Below are 13,307 nucleotides of genomic sequence, written 5' to 3' on the forward strand. Positions count from 1 at the left end.
GCTCTTGGCCATAATTGAAATGCCATTCCCGTAAAGTGTGAAGTGCTTACCAGCAACTTCCTTTCGGCATTTGGCGAGGGTATATTGCGACTGCGACTTGTTGGGAAGACTTTCCTTCACGCTACACACTTTTCCACACAATCAATCATATATTTGACATATTTGGATATTAATGAATTTTTTATATATATGTAGGTACTTGGGATTCAAAACGGTTAAAGACCTGGGACAAGAGACCATTAGAAAGGGAGGATTTATTTATAAATTTGTATATTGTAAATATAGAATAAATATACCTATAGGTATATACATTATGAAGAAACCCAAGAAGCTTCCTTTAATTTACTAAATGTGTTGTTACGGGATACATAATCTTTACTGCTTGTAATTTTGCTAGAAACAATATTTACTTAAAATTTATTATATAGTAATTATTTAAAGTAAAAGCTTATGAAGCAATGCTGCTGCAGATAATTAGCACTATGTTATATTGCTTATTTAATTCCTATAGAGAAAGCTTAAGGAAACTTAGTTAAAAGGTATGCAATAGTCGACCCAAAGGACTGTGCATTTTAGTTGCGCTGGTATATATTCCTAGTAAGAACCCGACTGCATTATAAATTGCATTCATTGTCGCTGCATTTTGTGCGTCTGCTTTCTGGCTCCTCTGTTGGTTTGTCTGCCACCCACCCGCACTTGCTCCCGATTTCTCCCATTTTCCGCCACAATTTCCCCCGCTTTCTTTCTGCTTTTTGTATCGCATTGCAGCTGCATCGAGTAGAAAAACCAATTTGCAGCTATCAAAACGAAGCTGTGAATGCAGCGGGCAAAGTGGCACCGATTGATCGATTTGTTGTGCGCTGATGTTTGCGGAGCATTTGAAGTCGCCGGCTGATGGCCATATAATTGCGTGCCGTAAATAGGAAGCGATAATAGTAGGTGGTGACTGCTCTCCAGATTACTGCTCCAGATCGACTGGCCCGGATTACGGCCACTTCCGTATCGTCGGGCCGCCTGTCCCATTGCGGTCTCTTTGCTGCGAACTTATGACCGCATAAAGCTCAAAGACAAATGCCCAGATGGAAGTCGATAGCACTTGATTAACGTGTGTGATGCCTTAAGTGGATGGGTATTGGGTGGCAGGGTGGTTGAATGGTAGGATTACAGGCCACCCCCTCTTGAAAGCTATGTAAATGAGCGCCCACGCGCAGGGAAAGGTGCTAATGAAGGCGCCGAAGAAACCGCCAACGCCATCGCACAATCACGAAAGCAAATAAGCAAACAAGCCGCCAGGTGAGTCAGCCTTTTCAGGTGTTTCAGGTGGTTCGGGTGTTCGGATGTTCGGATGTTGGGATGTTCAGGTGTTCAGCTGTTCAGCAGTTCCGCGGGGTGAGAGCTTTGTTTGCCATTTAGCTTATCGCTGCTTAGCTTAATTAAAGCGCTTGACGTTTCGCCAATTGCCAATTGCCAGTCGACTTTGATTTTTCGACCACATTACGGTACGTTCACATACGAGAGAAAAGGACATGGAAATGGAATAGAAATAAACTACTTTCCTCAACATTCAAAACACCATTCTGTAAGATCATTAATATTCTTATATATTTTTAAATAGATTTTTGTTTAAGAGTATATATGTACATATACATACAGTCATATGATGCATGATGCCACCTACTATCTCTCACTGATGAACATCAGCTTCGCTAGGTGTTGCGGGCTTAATTAGTTTCGCTAGGATGGAAACTCATGGCTCGGCATGGCATTTATTTGTTTCACATTCATAGCATACTTTGCCGCGCGGCTGTCTATTTTGAAATGGAATTTTCATTCAGATGGCCGGGCATTGTTGATCTGAATGATGGAGCAGGCAGGCAGACGTCCGCCTGGCCTCCTTTCGGGCTTGGCTTTGTAATGCGGCCAGACAAATACGATGTGGCATAGAGAGGATCATTAATAAAAATAATGCCACAAGAAGAATGGGGCTCATACAAAGCGGCAGAGAGGCAGAGAGGCGGAGAGGCAACAAAAACAGCTTTGCCACTGGCTGTGTGGCATAACGTCTCTAATTGAATTTCTTATGGTCCATTAACTGTCAGGGCCGAAATCCCCCGGCCAAAACGACCAGAACCTGGGCCAAGAGAGCCAAGCCAAGGTGAGGCCACTGATGGGCGGAGAACTGAATGAGTAAGCAAAGAAAAGCGTAAACGTGACAGTTTTTAACAATATTTAAGATGTCAGCATGATATATCGTTTAATTTATGTATTGCGGGTGGGCGCGTGGGTGTTTTAAGTGGGTGTATACTTATACTTTCCCCGCTGATGGCTCCTCGTCAATGGAAGAGCAAGTGGAAAATGTAATAAAAACATTTTGCAAGCATTTCTTCGGCTCCCAGGACAGACAGGGCTTAAACATGAAAATCTAATTAGAATGGTGGCAGAGGGGCTTACCAAACCAAAGGATGGGAATGGGAAACAGTTACAGGAACAGAAACAGGAACAGGTCCTTGCGTTCCATAATAATAAATAACATTAATCAGCAGATAAAACAAATAGGGAGGACACACGGACCCCGTTTAGCTTCCGATTTGCATAGTTCCTGCAATATTTCCCATTTTCCAGCCGGCGGAAACTGCAACGAAGGACTTGGCGAAACGAGGACTGCAGAAACAGGAAAAATCGTAGCCAGGTGGACGAGGCCGGTGAGGCGGCGAGGACTTTGGCCAGCACTTCCTTTTCCTGTTTATGCTGACTGAATTATTTATGCAAATATTCAACGGCTTGCGACCTTAAAGGCACTTTAATGCCATACCCCCTCATACCGCTGCCTCACAGTTGCCTTTATCCAATATTTGTGAATGAGCATTGAGTTTTAGCAAGTTGTACGCTCCAATCGCTTCGAATGGCCTGGGAAATGTTGAAGGCATTTTCATTTAAACTGCAGCTGGCCTAATCCTCGCCAGGGCAACCGTGTTTCGTGGTTTGCAGCGCATTTCCATTTTCGTAACCATTTCCAATTCCTATTTCTATTCCCATTCCCATTTTCATTTCCATTTCCATTGATTTTATTTCGTTCCTACTTTTTCCCCACTCGTCGCTGGTCGGCGATAATGAAGTATTATGGCCATTTATGGAGAGGCAATCTGGCTGGCTCCTGGCGCTTTCCATTTACCTGTTTGCCAGCCATTTTCCCCGCAGCCCACACGGCGTATGCGTAATGCAATCGACTCCGCTGTGTCAGACGCCGCATATTTGCAGACATCTTAGCCTGCGTACTGCATAATTAGCTCTTCGCTGCAGGCTCCTTCGCTTCCTCCTCGGACATGGCTCATTGCAAATCCCATCCACCAGTTGCGCCTCCGGCCAGCTTCTATTCCAGGCACGTACTCCCACTGCCCGACTCCTCCGTTTGTTACACAATGTCAAAGTCACATTCCCGACAGTCAGTGATGTTTGCTAAATACATTTAAGGATACTTACTACTAACTACTGCGGAGAGCACTCATAGTAGCTAGTAATCAGCTATTATATATTAATAATATCAAACAAAGTAAGTTTCTATCAAGAAATATTATTATCTTATACTAAACAATATTATATTATATTAAACATTCATCAAAGATTCGCCATAAAATAATACAGTTTTTATATTGTAATAAACTATGGAATTACTTAAAACTAATACAAAATATATTTGTTTTCTTTCAGGACTTTTAGATGCAGTACGACTAATATAATAATATTTTGTAACCATTTAGTTTCATTCTGTATTGGGGTATGGTACTTAATGTGAGCAAAAAATGGGTATACACTTATAAGCCTTTATATATAACGATAATATGAGATAATAAGTTGTATTTTGCTGTCCACCCTTTCCTAGCCAGATGATCATGCCGTGGCGGTGGACAGCTGACCCGCGGGAATGGGAATCCTGCCCTGGGGCTCGGTTAATAATAATTGCTGGGCTGGCACTGAATATGAACCTTCATCAGACGGCGGATTACTTGGGCGTCCTCCGATTGCCGAAAACTGTCACGTCGTCGCCAGTCTAGCGAAATAAATATATAAAGGTGTCACTGGCCCGGTCACTGGCCCGGCCAATAAAGTAGAGTTTTAAAATACAGCTCCCGGCGAGATGAGTTGTTTACCAGCAGCTCGATTTCTAATGAGGATTTGGGGGCGACTACTTGTCCCTCAGACGTTAATAAATGGTTTTTCTGGGGTTATTTTTCCCAAGCGCCAGATGAAAGAGCATAGGGCAAAAGGTTAAATGTGTTGATTGTGCAGAATTGTGTGGGCCAAGTTGGGCTGGAACAAATGCAATTTGGCAGTGGCAATCAGCCATGACTTCAGCGAAAAGCATACGCACTTAATTAATTTCAATTAGCTACTCACACAGCACACAGCAACTCCATCCACAAGTTTCCATCTCATTTTGGCCAACTTCTTACTAGGTATTCTACTATTTTTCGCTGGAGGGAGGAATTAGAGCTTGTTTGTGGGCGAAGCGACTCGGCTCTTTCATATACAAATTCTGCGAAGTGAATGTAATTAGGGATGTAAATAGTTAATAAAGAATTTGAGCACAATGTTTGCTGCCGTTGGTTGGAAACAGAATTGCGGTCTAGTCTCAACATCACGTTTCTTGGAACTCCATAAACTAAGAATACTTTTATTTGGCAAAATGGTTGAGTTACTACAAAGGAGCAACTATGTTCAATATCGGGGTATCGGAAAAAGGTTTCAATCACCCTGGGCCCTGCTTGATTTAGTGAGTGTGTGCTGCTCTTGACTCATAAATTATGAGCAGATATGTTACTTGTTTAATATTTAAACGATTTTTGTTTTCGGTCGAGCAGCAGTATGCATATTTCGGAGAAAGCACTTTTCGTGGAGGCTTGGAAGTGTACATATTTGAATGCCGACATGAATGTGTCTGCTGCTGCCTCGGCTCGATTCTCCCAGGACTTCCAGGACTCGCAGGACTCAGAGGACTGCCAGGACTCTCTGTCCTGGCTTATTTTTATGTGCAAACAAATAACTCTGTGGCTACACACTCAGCCCCCCCACCATCCGGAACCCGAGCCCCACCCTTTCCACTGACTTTCTTCTCCGTTACAAGTGCAATAAACTTGCCACTGACTTTGATTGACAGCCTTGGGGTTTGAACCCTCCAACGGCTCCAAAGACTCCAAAGGCGGCAACAGAAATTGGCATTTTCATTCAATTTAAATGCATTAAATAAATACCAGTATCAGCAGCGCAAGGAATGTGTACTCGAATGCGAATCAAATTTCAATGAACACTGTGAAGCTGGAACTCCATATAGAATACATAAAAGCTGGAGTTATTTTTCGAATTCAATTTAATATTAATAGAAATTTCTTTTTTTGTATTCGAAAAGTGGTTTTGACTTATCATCAACTGAGGAACAAGGGATATAAAGGTTAATAAAGGTCTCTTCATGCAGTTTTGGTTTAATTCACATCACACGCGGAATCATAATCAGTTTGCAACCAGAAATTCTTGCACCAAACCCGAAGTTAATATGCAAATTATAATTAGAACCCCACAAGCGCCCAGAGCCCCACAAATATATCAAAACTCAGGAATAACTGAAACGGAGCTGAAATTGCATGTTTACGTTATGCAAATTGTGCTGTTTAATGCCAAAGCAGCTCCAACTTGCGAGAATAATGTTGCAACAAATGTTGTGTAATTTCCCCTGTTTGCACGTAAATATGGGGAAATATACTGGGACATTGATCAGCTGCAGTGGATGTTTGATTTCATGGCGAAAATATGAAAATGCTGCTCTGAATCCAGTTCAGAGTTCTAATAAAAAGGCATTTTAATTACTCATGTGGTTTATGGAGCGGCAAATTGAATTTCCCATAGTTCATCCCGGGCTCTGCTGTTATCCGATTTAAATAAAGATTAATGGCCAGCTCCTCTGGCTGCGACTGATATTATTTATTGTCGAGTCGGAGAATTTGTGTGAAGTGTGCAGGATTTTGATTAGATGGCTAGCATGGCCAGTTGCCATCTTTTGTCAACTGAGCTGTGGACCAAAATGGGTGAATTCTGGTAGAGATTGTAGTAAATTAATTTATAGTATTACTTTTGTTCAGACAAGTAGGTTGATTAGGTTGTAATCTCTTTATTATGTCATTTCTGCAGATTTAATTAAGATATTAAAATACAAAGAGTTTGCAATCATGCATGCCTTAATCAACTTATGCAGTGTCCTCAAATTTTATGGAAAATTCAGGACATTTGAGTATAAGCTGCTCCATCGAGTTGACACTCTATTAAATTAGCCCAATATTACGGCGAATGTGAGGGGCTGGCGATTGCAGCAATAAATTTGCCAAGTCCGCAGGCCGAGTTCAACTCGAAAACAATTGCAATCGCATCAAGAGTTACTCAAAGTTCGGAAGTTGGTCAAGCGTTTTGCAAATAATTCCCCGCTCCACGCGAATGGCGGCAACTCGGGCCCACGAAGGCCATTCATCTGCGGGCAGGTCGACGGGCTTATTACCTATTCAAGTTATTCAACTTATTCAACTTATTCAAGTTTGGCCCGGACTTTATTCAGGCCCGATGCGCAGAAAAGTTTGCATTAACCGGTCTAGGGCTTGATAAGTGTTCTAATTGTTCAAATGAGAATGTTACAAATTTTTACCATCGCGTTTCCGCCCCTTGGCCGAGTGCTTGAAATGGATTCTTTTCGAGATTTTAGTTGGCCGCAGCTGCAATTAAGAAACGAAAGGTTGAAGGCTATGCCGCAAATAATAACTTAAATAAAATGCAAATGCAAGGATATCTCTTATTATTGCACTTTAGATTCCATCCTGATCGGCAAATGATTTGTATTTAAGAGCATGATTTATATTCAAGGACAATAATTGGGTGATAGACTGAGAGGAAAGGAAAAGTTCATAATTAAATAATATGTGCGGACTTTAAAAGTCAGGGCAATCTATGCGCAGGCGGATTGTAACTTGCGCGGCATTTATTTAATTTATGCAAACAATTAATTATGTAGCTGCACGTTTGCAATTTCATTAAATGCGCGTTTATTAATGCCGAAAACAACAACTGCGATCCGGCAACGTGAGCAACTGGAGAGCGCATAATTAATGCCATAAAATGGGAATAATTTCCAAATCTAGGGGGGGCATCTTGTGGCATCGGGTGGGGGCGCGATTTGGGGCATGGGCGTGGCATGGGCGTGGCAGGGTCGGGTCAGGTGAGTGGGTAATAAATTCCCCAAGGCATATGTAGCTTGTTTTTGTATCCTTGCAGCTGTTTCTGCGTGTGTGTGTGCGAAAGGATTTAAGCTTTAAGCCGCGCTTTATTAATTTCCATATTGCATATTTCAAGGCGTCGCACTTGCCGTCCATAAATCATGCACATTAATAGCTGTTTTTACACCCTTTCACAGGGTATATTGAATTCTACAGTTTTTTAGCCATATAATATCGGTTTAAACTTAAAGAAAATCTGATGACTACAGTAGGTAAGTTTATTGAGTATAATATAAAAGGAATAACAGTTTCGTTGTTTTTGATCATAATGTGCTTGTGAAAGGGTATAAAATCTACGGCTTTCCAAAACTAGTTTCGTTCCATGTTTTACTTCATTTTAATTTATTTAATCGAGTTCAACCATTTGCATTTGTTGCAATCATAAAACACTTTACTGGAATCCAGGAGCAGCTGCAGCAAAATAAATAAATGCTCGCACATATTTGTTTTCCGGCAAGGTCATTAGGAAATGGGGAGAGGAAAAGGGCATTTCCCTGGAAAGCAATAAGATAAACAAAACGGAAATGTGATTGCAAATCATGGCAATAAAAATATTGTTATTAAACTTTAAAGGTTGACAATCCGAAAGTAATTTGGGAAAATTCATAAGTAATTTGCCCTTTTTACGACCTGAAAATGCTTGAGTGTTCTTTGCAAATTGTTTTCGTTAGGTAAGTTTGAGATGCTTTGCAAAATGATATACATAATGATGTATATAAATGATGTATATAACATAAGTAAATATTAATTCGAGTTATCTGGAAATGTAAGAAATATTGTAAAGATACATACAAATAATCAAATAATAACTTTTTATACAAGTTTTCAACTTTTACCTTGACTTATTCAATTAAGCATTAAATCACCGGTGTTGCACACTAAAATTGAATAATTAAAGATAAGAGAGGGTGCGGGTAACCGAGTGTTCAATCAGTGGCGGAAATCAATAGGGGTTATCCACATTCCCCTGCAGACTCATTTGCATGCAGATGAACGATGAACTACTTGCATTTGTACCGGCATTTCGGCATTGAGGTTATAAAAAAAGGCTTTGGCTTGCAATTAAATGCCAACGAGGAAATTCCACACGAGTTCTGAGCATTTCGAGCATTTCATCCAGTTTGCCGGCTGTCAAGTTGACCCGCGGGAACGAGAGGCTGTAGGTCGCAATTTAAATCAAGTTGACCGCAAGATTTCGCAGTGAATTATACCAAAGTTACTGGGGGCACGCCACGCCCCTTCCGCCTTCGGCGGCTTTCGGGCATTCAGCATTAAATTAGTACACCCTGAAGTACACCTTGGACTGTAATAGAGATTTAGAGCAGACAATAAAGCGACTGGCAATGCTCGGCCCATGACATCCAAAGAGATTGCTCCCCAGATACTTTTACAAGGCTAAGCGGATGCTCCTAGCTCCTCCCTTCTTCGCCGGGAAACTCTGGCAGTTGTTCTGGGTGGGGATTTTCCCGGAGATAGCTGGGATAGCTATTCCAGACCCACACTCGCCAGTCCATCAAAGCGACCCATTAAAGTTTGGGCAACATGTGATGGGGCTAATTACGAGAACGCCTAATGAAAAATCCAACACTGAGGGCAAAAAAAAGGAAAAAAAAAACGAAGTGGAAAGAAAATAATAAACTTTCCCTTTTGCATGCGTGCGGCAAGTTTTTAATTAAATAAAGTCGCAGCCATTTTCTGTTGCAGTCTGGCCCGGAAGTTTTGGCCAGCAATGCGTTTGTGCTACCAAAAACTTGCTGCACTTCGTCGTAAAGTCGGCCAAACTTTAAGTTCCCCAGCCTCGACCAGCAGCATTTGCGCCTGAGAAAATGAATCGCAATGTCGTTGCTGGAACTGGATTAACTTTAGTTTACTTCATGGAAATGCAAACATTCCCCGGGGGGTGGGAAACTAATAACAAAACATAAACAATTTGCGGTTGCCTGAATCTCCAATTTTTTGGCATTCAAGGCCCCCGTTTTGGGCTTGAAAAGATAGGTAAACAAAATCACGTTGGGTAAATATTATTTCATTCGCCCCGTTGCCGCCCATGCCCTCCCCCTCCCTGGTGGGATTTTCTGGACTTGTTTTCGTTTTTATTAGAAAACAAATTTAAATTTTAATATTTTCTCTGTCTCCTCCGCTGACTGTTGTCACTTTCTGTCTGGCGCAAAAATAATAATGACACAAACGGCAAAACCTGTGGAATTTTTCACTCTGGCATGGGCACATGCTGAAAGCTGAAATATTGAAAGCGACTTTTTGACAAACAGGGAAAGGAGAGGAGAGGAAAAAGTTGACAATAATATCAGCCAAAAATGTGCATTTCAGCTTGACGAAAATACTTTTATTATTGTACATCTCGAATTGGCCAAATTATTGTAAATTCAGCAATCGCATTTCGTGTGCATAAGCCAGAAATCATAGAAGAGCATTTTTGTGTCATGTCAATATGCTGGCCAAGCACGTTCGGAAAACACCACCCGCATCCCATCCCCAGTTGGTGGCCCAAAAAGCCGCCCGAATCCCTTAACCCCTTCAATTGACAATGCGTAGAACGTACAATATTTTGTCGTATTGTCGATTTTGGCCCGACATCGTGCTCACAAGTATTCCAGTTTCCAAGTCTCCAAGTTTCCGAGTTTCCTACTTTCCGAGTATTCGACTATTCGAGTATTCGAGCATTGGAGCATTCGAGTGCGCATTATGTGGTGGTGTGGCAGCGCAGCAAGGACATCTTACTGTCCAGCCATGAGTTATATTTGGGTATGCCAGCCCGAAGGTCCTGTCAAGCAGCTGTCAGAACGGCTTGTGCGGGTCCTGCCCTGCGACTCCACCGCTCCTGCAGCAGTTTCACTCCGGGACCTGCTGCTGCATTCAATTGTCACTTGGATTTGCAGGCACACGTGTGCTCAACTCGTTCATTCTTCAGTTTTGCTCAGTTTTGTCAGGCAGAAGCGAATATGTTCAGGAATAGCACGAAAGAATGCTGCAAAAACGATTGCTAATGCTGAGGATGATGACTGATTGCCAGACTTAAATGCAAATGTGGGCAACGTGCAGCGTGGGGTTAAAGACCAAGCTGGATTTGCGAAAGTCTTCTAAAGTCATTATTTAGCTCGCTTTGACTTTAAAAATGGAGTGGCATTTATTGCGCTTTAAGCAGGCAATCATTTAGCAAAGAGAAATAGACTCCTTACCTACTTGAAGTTTTAAAGTGATTTGCAGATGCATCAATCAGATAATTCGATACTTCAACGAAAGGAACGCCAATATTATGAAGGATGTGCCATCAGATCCTTCGTTTGTGACTTTTAATGAGATTGAGCTGTATCTAGTTCATCTTCTCTTTTTGGTTCAACTCGTATTTTACTGGTGAGTCGTAACTTGAAGCCACTGTAAAATATTGAGAGTCATAGATGGATGTTTTAAAATGATTCGACAACATTTTACGAACTAAAGTCCGTAATTGCTATGGCATAATCTGCGCACACGGAGAACTTTACCGGATAATCCAAACAAAAGCCCCTCAAAGGCAAGATGTCCTGGCAACTCATGTCAACCCTTGGCCTTGGGTTCGTAGGTTCACCCAGCATTTGGATACGTTATGGTTCGCCGGTCGAAAGCCCAATACACTAAGCGCATTACACATACGCACCGTTGGCGGGTTCACCCCTTGAGAAAAGGTTTGATGCCGCCGCTGGAAAGCATATTCATTTCGGTTTTAGCTCCCCAATGTCAGGACATTCACTTAAATGGGTTTCAGTCGCAAAGCACACTCATACAGAACTAATGCCATGTAAAATGCTTTGAAGCTGTAAATTTCTTTGCAACTGCAACAGCAGCAGAAAACCAGGGCAAGCGGGGAAAAGCAAGGAGGAGAAGTGAGCGGAAAAGCATCTTCTAAGCTGGGGAAAATCCTTGGCGCTTTACTTTCATTTTGATTGCCGTTCAAAATGCCGTTCGCCAAATGAAGTGCCAAACTGTGGAGCTCAACTGAAAATGTTGCCACAATTAAGACAGACAGAAAGTCCCGACTCAACTGAAAACATCTGGCTTGGGTCTTGTAAGCTTGCCTTTGCCTTTGAGCTCCATTTGAAGTCACGCAGCCACCGCCTCCATCCTCCATCCTCTATCCTGCATCCTTCATCCCCATCGCGATCCCCATCCTTTGGCGTCCTTTGGCCTGAGTAATTTAAAACTCGATGGCAGTTGACTGTTAATTTTAGTTCTCTGTGAAGTTTCGCTTAAATATTTTATTCGCTCGGTCGACCAGCGATGGCTCGGCGGTGATGGCTCCTTCATAAATCAGCGCCTGTCTGCCGGCTTGTAGTTCGTGGTGCGCAACAAATTGTCGGTCTGTGCGGCCGCTTGATAAATATGCCCGACCCACTGTGCTGATATGCCTGGTGCTCCGTCCTGCCGTGGATACACGGATCCACGGACTCACGGATCCGTGGGTCATGTGGTGCCTTTATTACGGCAAACTTCCTTCCCGACATCGGGCATCAATTTGGTGCAGGCTCTACTTTTGTCGCTCGAAGTCCGCGAGGAATTCAGGCCATTGCCAATCCGCAACCGTATTCATTCTGATGCTCCACATGCAGAGTAAAACATAAATCTTGGATTGCAAATAACTTTCCCATTTAAATTAAAACGTGGCCAATACTTTCGGCCACCTTCGCATGAGTTTAAAATTAATAAAAGATAATAACAATAAGAGCACACATTAAGCAATTAAGGCGCTTATACATATATATACAAATTTAATCATTGCGGTTCTTAAATCGCTTTCCTTGAATGGCTTAAGCAAATGCTGAAACTTATTTTTCATCTGGCGCACCTCAGAGAGCAGTGCCACTTGGAGTTCTTGGCGAGAGCTTATATCCCAGATTGGGGCGGAAGTCCTGCTCGGCAGTCCTCCGGCAAATACTAATGCAGGCGGAAGTGAACGAGACAGGCGGACAGACAGTTGGCAACATAAATTCGGTCAGGTTCAGCCAGAAATACTATAGTTGCTGGAAAGGAGGCACAGAGTGGAGGAAAGTGGCTGGCAGACAGAGCTTTGAATTAGTGCGAAAATCGTGGAGAAAGTTGAAATGCTCGCCTCGAGGACCATTGTGGCATTTAAAATGATGCCGCGCAGCTGGAAGATGGAGGAAAAATGCAATTTAAATCATTTTGAGGAGCTGCACTTGCGCCCTCCATTCGAGTGCTAATTGCCGGAAATAAAAATGAAAATCGCATCCTGTACTTCGGCGAGCGGAAATGACCGCAACCGCCATTGCCGTCGTTCTTGCAGTGAATGAATTTTCAATGCGTCGCAAAATTTATTCTCATTTTTATCCAGCATATTCCGCTGCTTTTCTTCCATTTATTGTGCAGTTTTCTGCTACGTTTACTGCCACCCCCACCCCCACCCACTTGCATCCACACCACTGGCATAATAAAAACAATAATAATATAAATCCGTGCTATGCTGCGAAAGGGTGGTTGACTCGTATTTATGTCAGCAGTCTGGAAGCAATCATTGCCGCCGCCTAATTTATTTCGCTTGTGCTGAGTTTCCAAGCCCCATTAAGGCTCCTATTTGCCATTTTGCCGGGGAAAAACTGAAACTGCCACAGCAACTGGGATTAATTTAGTTATGCATAGCGAAATTCCAACAACATTATTTGCACACGCATAAATGAATACCGAATAATGGACGTGCATGGTGGAGTCATTCCTCGAATACCCTGGAACAATGATATTGCAGGGAATAGAAAGAAATAGAAAGCTCGACTTTAAGCACGAAGAGCAGATGAAATAAACCTGTAAACCATAAAAAATGAACGAAAATGCTACCATAATTAAATTATACACCATTCGATTCCCACCAGTGTCCATCATACCCCTTGCTACCCTGAGCGTCACCGCAGTGCTCGTATTGCGTATACGACGCGGTGGCAAGCCTTTGGCAATCGACTTCCCTGTTGTGATTGCGTGGGCCAAAGGAGT

The sequence above is a fragment of the Drosophila teissieri genome, chromosome 2R (genome assembly GCF_016746235.2).
Source record: "Drosophila teissieri strain GT53w chromosome 2R, Prin_Dtei_1.1, whole genome shotgun sequence".
In the NCBI taxonomy this organism is placed as follows: domain Eukaryota; kingdom Metazoa; phylum Arthropoda; class Insecta; order Diptera; family Drosophilidae; genus Drosophila; species Drosophila teissieri.